General features: G+C 37.7%; 1 protein-coding gene and 1 long non-coding RNA gene across 2 annotated transcripts in view; both read right to left on the bottom strand.

The window, feature by feature from the left end:
- The window catches only part of LOC138657437 (zinc finger protein ZFP2-like), a 492419-nt gene that overhangs the window by 321743 nt on the left and 158274 nt on the right, over positions 1-12402 (bottom strand). The window lies entirely within an intron of this gene.
- Positions 5041-6355, bottom strand: LOC138657485 (uncharacterized). The gene is made up of 3 exons (XR_011317057.1): positions 5977-6355; positions 5639-5758; positions 5041-5457 (listed from the first exon to the last, which is right to left on the bottom strand). It is a non-coding gene; the product is annotated as an uncharacterized lncRNA (long non-coding RNA).

Below are 12402 nucleotides of genomic sequence, written 5' to 3' on the forward strand. Positions count from 1 at the left end.
GGGAGAGGTAAGTATTTAAACTTTGCAAGTGCTGTGATCCTGAGCAAGCAGGGGAGCCCACTTGTTGGCATTGGCACTGGCACAGGGCCCCTCAAAGTACGGCGGTGTGTTTGCACGGCGGGGGCACCTCCCACCGGCAGCGACACTTTTGCATACTATGAGGGGCCCTGTGCCAGTGACGTCGCCAACAAGTATTCCCCCCCTACCTGATGAAGGAACCTGCACTTTCATCTGCACCTACCTGCACTTTCATTTGCATCTTCCTCTTTGTCCTCGTGTAAGGTGGTATGGTATGCGTGAAGGGGAACCTGACTTTCAGCAGGGTCACATTCTGGCTGTGTAGCATGCACGGGGAATGTAGCGTCCTGGGTCAATGTACCAGCAGACTCATCTATCACTGGCTGGGCAATGGGCAGGATGAGAAGGAAACACAGATATAGGCCCAAATAATAAAGTGGGCTAAATGCAGTTCAAAATTGGTAACAGGACTAACCAGGGGGCATTGCTTTGTTCAGTGGAGTACTACTGTAATGAGAGGCTGACACAGTGAGTAGGCCAAAATCATTAAGTAGGCTAAATGCAGTTCAAAATTGGTAACAGAAGTAAACAAGCGGCACTGGTTTGTTCAGTGGAGGAGAACATCAAGGAGCGGCAGACACCGTTAGTAGGGCCAACAAAACAAGTAGGCCAAATGCAGTGTTATATTAAAAACAATTTAACGAGAGCCTGAAGATAGAAGCTAGGGAAAGGCAACCTGGAGAACACCTTGGAGCGGAAGACACCGTTTGTAGAACCCAGACCCAACTTGTAGGCCTAATGCAGTGTTGTTTCAACAACTACTTAACAAGAGCTTGAAGATAGAAGCTAGGGAGAGGCAACCTGGAGAACACCTTGGAGCGGCAGACACGGTCTCTACAACCCAGACCCAACTTGTAGGCCTAATGCAGTGTTGTTTCAACAACTACTGAACGAGAGCTTGAAGATAGAAGCTAGGGAGAGGCAACCTGGAGAACACCTTGGAGCGGCAGACACCGTCTCTACAACCCAGACCCAACTTGTAGGCCTAATGCAGTGTTGTTTCAACAACTACTTAACGAGAGCCTGAAAATGGAATTTCAGGACAGAAAACCAGGAGAACAGCACGGAGTGGCATACACCGTTAGTAGGCCCCAACCACACTAGTAGGCCAAATTCAGTGTAATATTAACAACTACTTAACGAGAGCCTGAAAGTAGTGTATAATCGAGTCCTTTCGTCAAACTCAATCTGACAGGTGCCCCGCCCCTATCAAAGTGTATCAAAATGTGTAACCCCTCCCCTCTCCTTGTCTGACGGCTGGTATCCAGCTGTCCCTCCTTGTTTGATTTCCCCTTTTGATATCGTTTAATATAGTTTAATTTGCTGCATTTTGATATTATTCCCGTATTTGTGGAATAACACATGTTTATAATTATAGCCTAGTCGTGTATTTATTTTACACGTGGTTTATAACACCTTTCTCATTTGTTTTATATTAGATTTTATACGTAGCCCGAGTTTGATTCTGTTAGCTGTGTTTTATTCACAGTGTATTCATATAGTGGAGAACTTAAAACACACCAAGCTGTTTATTTGCGGCCCTACTGAACATTAACTAAATGGTAGGGTTATCTGCGGGTCAGGGGTTTATAACACCTAGGTCAATTGCTGGTGTATTCGCTTTCCCAATAAATGTTCATTTACACAAACAGAAAAGTTATTGTTTCCTGTAGCTGTCTATTTGTTTTTTGTATTCGCTCCCTTAGAAAACTTATTTGTGTTTCAGCTGTGTTATCTGAGGGTCATATTTTTGTACAAATTCATGCTGTTTGGTGATCTTTGTGAAGCAGAACTTTGTTTTATAACACATTTGTACCTGTATTGTACCTGAAGGTTATGTAGGGTTATCTGCGGGTCAGAGGCTTAAAGAAAAGTTATTGTGTCCTGTAGATGTTATCTGAGGTTATTTGTTTTTTGTATTAGCTTTCTCAGGGCAGCTGCCTGGAGGTGTTATGGTATATAATTATATCCTAGGGTCTGTATGACTACATACAGCGTGTTATGTTCATTAAAATGTTTTATTGTCGTTTGTGCCTATATATATATATATATATATATATATATATATATATAATATGACCCAATGTTACAACACAAGCAAGTAAGAAGCAGTGTGTTTTATACGAATATAAATTTTATTTCTCACAATAAAACAGCATCTCAAATTTTAAGTTAGCTAACAGCATGATGCTGACAAATGCATCTTTGCGGTATCTGATAACGACACGATGAACATTAATTCTGCATTATTTTATCACATGATGAAAATAGCCATTTTATATTGAATTACTGCAGATCGCCGGCATGACTGAGTGTAATATTGCACTCAATACTGTGCAAAGGGTCTGAATACTTATGTCCGTGTGATATTTCAGTTTTTCTTTTTAATAAATTCGCAAAAAAATCTACATTTCTGTTTTGTTCAGGCATGATGGCGTGCAGAGTGTACATTAATATATATATCTCAGAATGCAACTGAATAGTAATGCTAATTAGTCCATATAAATAGAAAATTATGTAGAAACCCAAAGTTTTGATACGTGTATGAAAATACACCAATATTAACTATTTTCGCCCGCATTTTATATAAAATCTGCATAAAAAAATCTTCTTGGCTGCACCAAAACACGTAAGAAACAAATGTACAACTTTTAGCGCTGCCGCATCCGCAGATATTATTCCAGCGTTCTTTAATTCTACATTATTTTATCACACATTAATTTCACAACTTTTATATGATATTTATAACACATTCTCATTTATAAGGGATTTATAACACAATATTGTAAAATCATTTATTGGTTCGCGGCCTTACTAATATCCTTTGAAAATAAATTCAGCATTATTATTCCATGCTGTGACATTTTTATTCTGCAGCAACCTGTTTAGTAAAAATTCAGCATTCTTTTTATATCTTTGGTTTATATTATATTAGCTTTTTGTCATAGGTCAGGGATTTTTTGCACTTTATTAATATGCGGTTATTAGTCATTTAGGACTTATGTTATCATGTTTTTGCACTTTATTAATATGCTGACCACATAGGTCAGTGATTTTTGCACTTTATTAATATGCTGTACACATATAGTATTTTTGATATCTCAAAAGGGTGTGACACATTCCCATATATTATTCCAGCTTTCTTTAATTCTACATTATTTTAGCACATATTAATTTTACAGGGGCCTGTGCTGTCTATAATTTGACTCCTTTTTATTCAAAGACACCTAACATATACAGACTTTTAATGTTTTTGTGTAAAATCGCGGGCAGACAGGCACGAACACACACACACAACACAGAACCCACACACAACAAACACACAGAACCCACACACACAACACATACAACACACACAAGAAATAGACATTTAGGACTTATTTATGATTAATATGCGATTATTAGTCATTTAGGACTTATGTTATCATGTTTTTGCACTTTATTAATATGCTGACCACATAGGTCAGGCACGAACACACACACACAACACAGAACTCACACACAACAAACACACATAACATACACAACACATACAACACACACGACAAACATACACACACACAACATACAGAACACATACAACACATGCGACACACACACACAACAAATACACATGATTTTTTGCACTTTATTAATATGCGGGCCACATAGGTCAGTGATTTTTGCACTTCATAGGTCAGGGATTTTTTTGCACTTTATTAATATGCGGTTATTAGTCATTTAGGACTTATGTTATCATGTTTTTGCACTTTATTAATATGCTGACCACATAGGTCAGGGATTTTTTGCACTTTATTAATATGCGGTTATTAGTCATTTAGGACTTATGTTATCATGTTTTTGCACTTTATTAATATGCTGACCACATAGGTCAGGGATTTTTGCACTTTATTAATATGCGGTCCACATAGGTCAGTGATTTTTCCACTTTATTAATATGCTGTACACATATAGTATTTTTGATATCTCAAAAGGGTGTGACACATTCCCATATATTATTCCAGCTTTCTTTAATTCTACATTATTTTAGCACATATTAATTTTTACAGGGGCCTGTGCTGTCTATAATTTGACTCCTTTTTATTCAAAGACATCTAACATATACAGACTTTTAATGTTTTTGTGTAAAATCGCGGGCAGACAGGCACGAACACACACACACACACACACACACACAACACAGAACCCACACACAACAAACACACAGAACCCACACACACAACACATATAACACACACAAGAAATAGACATTTAGGACTTATTTATGATTAATATGCGATTATTAGTCATTTAGGACTTATGTTATCATGTTTTTGCACTTTATTAATATGCGGTTATTAGTCATTTAGGACTTATGTTATCATGTTTTTGCACTTTATTAATATGCTGACCACATAGGTCAGGGATTTTTTGCACTTTATTAATATGCGGGCCACAAACACTTCTGCACCCACGGGCGCTTCTCAGCCAACCATGCATCCGGTACTCATCAGGCACTGTGAAATAATGCAAAAATACATCTGTGTGCAGCTGTCGGCATCAACATTTTGCTATTATAAGTTTATGGTTCTGTAAAGAACACGCAACACATACAGAACTCACACACACACACACAAATACACACAACACACAACACGCACATATTATGAAAAATGACAATCATTGTATGTGATTTAAAAGACTTTAGTTAGATTTATCAGGGGTGATTTAGTTTGAAAGCACGCAGCTCCTCGGTAATGTCTGGTGTTGGTCATGCATTTAACAGTCTTTCATATGTATCGCAGAAAGATTTTAGTTCCATCTGTGCGAGTTTGCTTTGAGCGTACTGCGCAGACATGTCAGTAAACATTTTGACATGGTCAGCATCCCACGAAGGACGACCTGTGTAAGGTGTATGTACAGCAACTTTTTGCTTTCTACCTACACGGTGCCGGGATACGGCGCGTTTCTTTAGAGGTAATACAGGAGCAAAAACGCTAGAAGAGCCTGCAAGAGCAGTATCTGCAGATTGCACAGTCTGGCACACAGGTATATTGAGGGGCTCTATGGGTGACCACATACCCTCGGAGAGCTGTTCAATTTCTCTGTTTTCAGGAGTAACTTGTGGTATGGCGTCTGTGCTATTGGCGGGCCGAGTTATGCGGGGCCTAGCGTTCTGCGCTGCACGTTTCTCTCTTGAAACGTTCGTATATTTCTGATGTGAAATCTTGGGGCTTGGATTCCCGGGTTGTTTTGGTGCCGCGTAGCATTCATCACGATCCACAACACAGATGGGCGAAAGAGATGTTGTTCGCACCGCCGTATTAGCTCTTTGTGGTTGATTCTCTTCAGCGCCATAATTACGCCGGTGCAAAACTCGTTGCTGAAGAGGCGACGTATCTAAAAGAAAAGATACAAGTGGCGGTTAGCCGCGAAACGGCGCAAAATTGGAAAAGCTAAACGGCGACGCATAGCTATGATCATGCGTAATATTTGAAAAGTTAATGGGGACAGGTACCCATGAAATCATTGTAACAATATTTACATAAACCTTTATAGAGCAGTCCAGATATATACTTACAAATATGAAGCGGGAATTGTCCCACAACAGCTCCTGGTTTAACGGGCGGCGCGATGCTCAAACTCGCAGAGGCGGGAATATTCTCTTTTTCAAGCTGTATTTTCCGGGCAACTAGATTAGCTGGTGTAAGTAAAAATATAACGATTAGCGAACACAGAATTGATTTTCTACACAAAACTGCAGCGTTGAGACGGATATATATATATATATATATATATATATATATATATATATATATATATTCAAAAATGAATTTTCTGACAGTTAGCTAGCAGCTGTAAGTAAATATGAGTATTACACAAAAGTGAGAATCGACTGTATTTCAAGTGAACAGATACCTTTTCTATTCTTGAAACACCGGCGTAACGAGCTGCCGCGTCTTTTAGGCGCATCGGGTTTCGCTGAAGTTGCAGGGTTCTTGACATCTATGATCTCCACGTCTGAACCCAGCGTATCGCGTGGTTCGGGAACACACCAGTTTTCAGGCATATCGTCAGATGTCTCCGTGTCAGTATCTGTATGAGAAATTGCGCGTAGTTCGTGTTTACATACAAAGGATTAAAGCAACTGATATAGTATAATATAGTTTTACGGTATAAACATATTTGCGGTGTAAATTAATATAGCAAGACTTATGCCGCTATATATTAATAATTCAGTATTATATTGGTGGCTACCGCTATTATTTGTTTTATTAATTTAATCATATATTTATTATGACATAATTTGTGTAATACAATAGTTAATAGATGCTATAGTTTTATGCCATAAACAGTATATATTAACATAGATAATATATATATATATATATATATATATATATATTTTGCTTTCTTACATGTGATACATGAAAGATAAATATCTTTGTACCGTGTTACAATGACATTTTTCCCTATCTAAAAGCAAAAAGGTGCTCCTAATTACCCATGATGAGGTGAAGAGCAGGCCCATTATCGGCTAGCGGCTCCACGGCTTCATTGCGCTCATAATTCTGCGTTATGAAATTATTGCGCCAATCGGGCGACATACACGGCTCTTAAATAAGAAAGAATGCATGAATATATAATTAATATAATTTACTTATAATATAATGACACAATCAGAATGAGTCAATACTCTGTACATTATACGCGTATAATACCTAATTGTGTGCTTGCAAGAAGGGGGCTGCATTGCTCGCGAGGGTATTGGGCTTCCATCTTAAATAAATAGGGGATAAGTTTTATCTATAACTGCTCCGCCAATAAATACAGTTTAAAACTACGTTACAAAAATATGCGTTACAGGCATTGATAATATTAGACCGCAAATAAAACAGTAAACACTTACTTTTCAGAGAGTAGCGCAACTGTTCAGAGAGAAATTACCACCCACCGTGAACACCCCTACAGGAAAACCGCATTATACGGCACCCGTGACTAATTGCTAGCACATGTCAGATAACAATGGTGGTTATGCCCCAGCCATAAGCCTTTCTATATTAATTATGTCCCACAAATATGGCTTATACAGTAAAAACTATATTATACATCGTTACTAAATATGCAGTTAGCTTCCAGTATAACACTAACTTATTAAACAAATAACATCCTTAATTATGGTTTAGAGATGCATAGTTAAATATAATTAAGCATTTGCGAATAATAAGACAAGTGTCTTATATACTTACATTTAGAATAGTCCTTCTTTTAGCCTAGTCTGGCTTCTGGTGGATGTCTGTTGTACTGTAGTGGGACAGTCAGCTGTATTTATCCTGAGTGTCAGAAAGCAACTCAGCTGTTAACACCCAGAAACACACCCAGTTACGCCGCATCACACGCTTTCTGTTAACACCCAGAACACAGTCATACATGCAATTAATGCATGTATTAACTCAGTATTATACGCGTATAATGTACAGAGTATTAACTCATTCTGATTGTGTCATTATATTATAAGTAAATTATATTAATTATATATTCATGCATTCTTTCTTATTTAAGAGCCGTGTATGTCGCCCGATTGGCGCAATAATTTCATAACGCAGAATTATGAGCGCATTGAAGCCGTGGAGCCGCTAGCCGATAATGGGCCTGCTCTTCACCTCATCATGGGTAATTAGGAGCACCTTTTTGCTTTTAGATAGGGAAAAATGTCATTGTAACACGGTACAAAGATATTTATCTTTCATGTATCACATGTAAGAAAGCTAAATATATATATATATATATATATTATCTATGTTAATATATACTGTTTATGGCATAAACCTATAGCATCTATTAACTATTGTATTACACAAATTATGTCATAATAAATATATGATTAAATTAATAAAACAAATAATAGCGGTAGCCACCAATATAATACTGAATTATTAATATATAGCGGCATAAGTCTTGCTATATTAATTTACACCGCAAATATGTTTATACCGTAAAACTATATTATACTATATCAGTTGCTTTAATCCTTTGTATGTAAACACGAACTACGCGCAATTTCTCATACAGATACTGACACGGAGACATCTGACGATATGCCTGAATACTGGTGTGTTCCCGAACCACGCGATACGCTGGGTTCAGACGTGGAGATCATAGATGTCAAGAACCCTGCAACTTCAGCGAAACCCGATGCGCCTAAAAGACGCGGCAGCTCGTTACGCCGGTGTTTCAAGAATACAAAAGGTATCTGTTCACTTGAAATACAGTCGATTCTCACTTTTGTGTAATACTCATATTTACTTACAGCTGCTAGCTAACTGTCAGAAAATTCATTTTTGAATATATATATATATATATATATATATATATCCGTCTCAACGCTGCAGTTTTGTGTAGAAAATCAATTCTGTGTTCGCTAATCGTTATATTTTTACTTACACCAGCTAATCTAGTTGCCCGGAAAATACAGCTTGAAAAAGAGAATATTCCCGCCTCTGCGAGTTTGAGCATCGCGCCGCCCGTTAAACCAGGAGCTGTTGTGGGACAATTCCCGCTTCATATTTGTAAGTATATATCTGGACTGCTCTATACAGGTTTATGTAAATATTGTTACAATGATTTCATGGGTACCTGTCCCCATTAACTTTTCAAATATTACGCATGATCATAGCTATGCGTCGCCGTTTAGCTTTTCCAATTTTGCGCCGTTTCGCGGCTAACCGCCACTTGTATCTTTTCTTTTAGATACGTCGCCTCTTCAGCAACGAGTTTTGCACCGGCGTAATTATGGCGCTGAAGAGAATCAACCACAAAGAGCTAATACGGCGGTGCGAACAACATCTCTTTCGCCCATCTGTGTTGTGGATCGTGATGAATGCTACGCGGCACCAAAACAACCCGGGAATCCAAGCCCCAAGATTTCACATCAGAAATATACGAACGTTTCAAGAGAGAAACGTGCAGCGCAGAACGCTAGGCCCCGCATAACTCGGCCCGCCAATAGCACAGACGCCATACCACAAGTTACTCCTGAAAACAGAGAAATTGAACAGCTCTCCGAGGGTATGTGGTCACCCATAGAGCCCCTCAATATACCTGTGTGCCAGACTGTGCAATCTGCAGATACTGCTCTTGCAGGCTCTTCTAGCGTTTTTGCTCCTGTATTACCTCTAAAGAAACGCGCCGTATCCCGGCGCCGTGTAGGTAGAAAGCAAAAAGTTGCTGTACATACACCTTACACAGGTCGTCCTTCGTGGGATGCTGACCATGTCAAAATGTTTACTGACATGTCTGCGCAGTACGCTCAAAGCAAACTCGCACAGATGGAACTAAAATCTTTCTGCGATACATATGAAAGACTGTTAAATGCATGTCCAACACCAGACATTACCGAGGAGCTGCGTGCTTTCAAACTAAATCACCCCTGATAAATCTAACTAAAGTCTTTTAAATCACATACAATGATTGTCATTTTTCATAATATGTGCGTGTTGTGTGTTGTGTGTATTTGTGTGTGTGTGTGTGTGTGTGTGTGAGTTCTGTATGTGTTGCGTGTTCTTTACAGAACCATAAACTTATAATAGCAAAATGTTGATGCCGACAGCCGCACACAGATGTATTTTTGCATTATTTCACAGTGCCTGATGAGTACCGGATGCATGGTTGGCTGAGAAGCGCCCGTGGGTGCAGAAGTGTTTGTGGCCCGCATATTAATAAAGTACAAAAAATCCCTGACCTATGTGGTCAGCATATTAATAAAGTGCAAAAACATGATAACATAAGTCCTAAATGACTAATAACCGCATATTAATAAAGTGCAAAAACATGATAACATAAGTCCTAAATGACTAATAATCGCATATTAATCATAAATAAGTCCTAAATGTCTATTTCTTGTGTGTGTTGTATGTGTTGTGTGTGTGGGTTCTGTGTGTTTGTTGTGTGTGGGTTCTGTGTTTTGTGTGTGTGTGTGTGTGTGTGTGTGTATTCGTGCCTGTCTGCCCGCGATTTTACACAAAAACATTAAAGTCTGTATATGTTAGATGTCTTTGAATAAAAAGGAGTCAAATTATAGACAGCACAGGCCCCTGTAAAATTAATATGTGCTAAAATAATGTAGAATTAAAGAAAGCTGGAATAATATATGGGAATGTGTCACACCCTTTTGAGATATCAAAAATACTATATGTGTACAGCATATTAATAAAGTCCTAAATGACTAATAACCTCATATTAATAAAGTGCAAAAAATCCCTGACCTATGACAAAAAGCTAATATAATATAAACCAAAGATATAAAAAGAATGCTGAATTTTTACTAAACAGGTTGCTGCAGAATAAAAATGTCACAGCATGGAATAATAATGCTGAATTTATTTTCAAAGGATATTAGTAAGGCCGCGAACCAATAAATGATTTTACAATATTGTGTTATAAATCCCTTATAAATGAGAATGTGTTATAAATATCATATAAAAGTTGTGAAATTAATGTGTGATAAAATAATGTAGAATTAAAGAACGCTGGAATAATATCTGCGGATGCGGCAGCGCTAAAAGTTGTACATTTGTTTCTTACGTGTTTTGGTGCAGCCAAGAAGATTTTTTTATGCAGATTTTATATAAAATGCGGGCGAAAATAGTTAATATTGGTGTATTTTCATACACTTATCAAAACTTTGGGTTTCTACATAATTTTCTATTTATATGGACTAATTAGCATTACTATTCAGTTGCATTCTGAGATATATATATTAATGTACACTCTGCACGCCATCATGCCTGAACAAAACAGAAATGTAGATTTTTTTGCGAATTTATTAAAAAGAAAAACTGAAATATCACACGGACATAAGTATTCAGACCCTTTGCACAGTATTGAGTGCAATATTACACTCAGTCATGCCGGCGATCTGCAGTAATTCAATATAAAATGGCTATTTTCATCATGTGATAAAATAATGCAGAATTAATGTTCATCGTGTCGTTATCAGATACCGCAAAGATGCATTTGTCAGCATCATGCTGTTAGCTAACTTAAAATTTGAGATGCTGTTTTATTGTGAGAAATAAAATTTATATTCGTATAAAACACACTGCTTCTTACTTGCTTGTGTTGTAACATTGGGTCATATTATATATATATATATATATATATATATATATATATATATATATATATATATAGGCACAAACGACAATAAAACATTTTAATGAACATAACACGCTGTATGTAGTCGTACAGACCCTAGGATATAATTATATACCATAACACCTCCAGGCAGCTGCCCTGAGAAAGCTAATACAAAAAACAAATAACCTCAGATAACATCTATAGGACACAATAACTTTTCTTTAAGCCTCTGACCCGCAGATAACCCTACATAACCTTCAGGTACAATACAGGTACAAATGTGTTATAAAACAAAGTTCTGCTTCACAAAGATCACCAAACAGCATGAATTTGTACAAAAATATGACCCTCAGATAACACAGCTGAAACACAAATAAGTTTTCTAAGGGAGCGAATACAAAAAACAAATAGACAGCTACAGGAAACAATAACTTTTCTGTTTGTGTAAATGAACATTTATTGGGAAAGCGAATACACCAGCAATTGACCTAGGTGTTATAAACCCCTGACCCGCAGATAACCCTACCATTTAGTTAATGTTCAGTAGGGCCGCAAATAAACAGCTTGGTGTGTTTTAAGTTCTCCACTATATGAATACACTGTGAATAAAACACAGCTAACAGAATCAAACTCGGGCTACGTATAAAATCTAATATAAAACAAATGAGAAAGGTGTTATAAACCACGTGTAAAATAAATACACGACTAGGCTATAATTATAAACATGTGTTATTCCACAAATACGGGAATAATATCAAAATGCAGCAAATTAAACTATATTAAACGATATCAAAAGGGGAAATCAAACAAGGAGGGACAGCTGGATACCAGCCGTCAGACAAGGAGAGGGGAGGGGTTACACATTTTGATACACTTTGATAGGGGCGGGGCACCTGTCAGATTGAGTTTGACGAAAGGACCCGATTATACACTACTCCTGAAAATGGAAGTTCAGCACAGGAAACCAGGAGAACAGCTCGGAGCGGCATACACCGTTAGTAGGCCCCAACCACACTAGTAGGCCAAATGCAGTGTCATATTAACAACTACTTCACGAGAGCCTGAAAATGGAAGTTCAGGACAGGAAACCAGGAGAACAGCAAGGAGCGGCATACACCGTTAGTAGGCCCCAACCACACTAGTAGCCCCACTGCAGTTGTAAAATTCCTATAGGCTGAAAACCTGACAATTGCAGGTCATTTTTTT

The sequence above is a fragment of the Ranitomeya imitator genome, chromosome 1 (genome assembly GCF_032444005.1).
Source record: "Ranitomeya imitator isolate aRanImi1 chromosome 1, aRanImi1.pri, whole genome shotgun sequence".
Classification (NCBI taxonomy): Eukaryota; Metazoa; Chordata; class Amphibia; order Anura; family Dendrobatidae; genus Ranitomeya; species Ranitomeya imitator.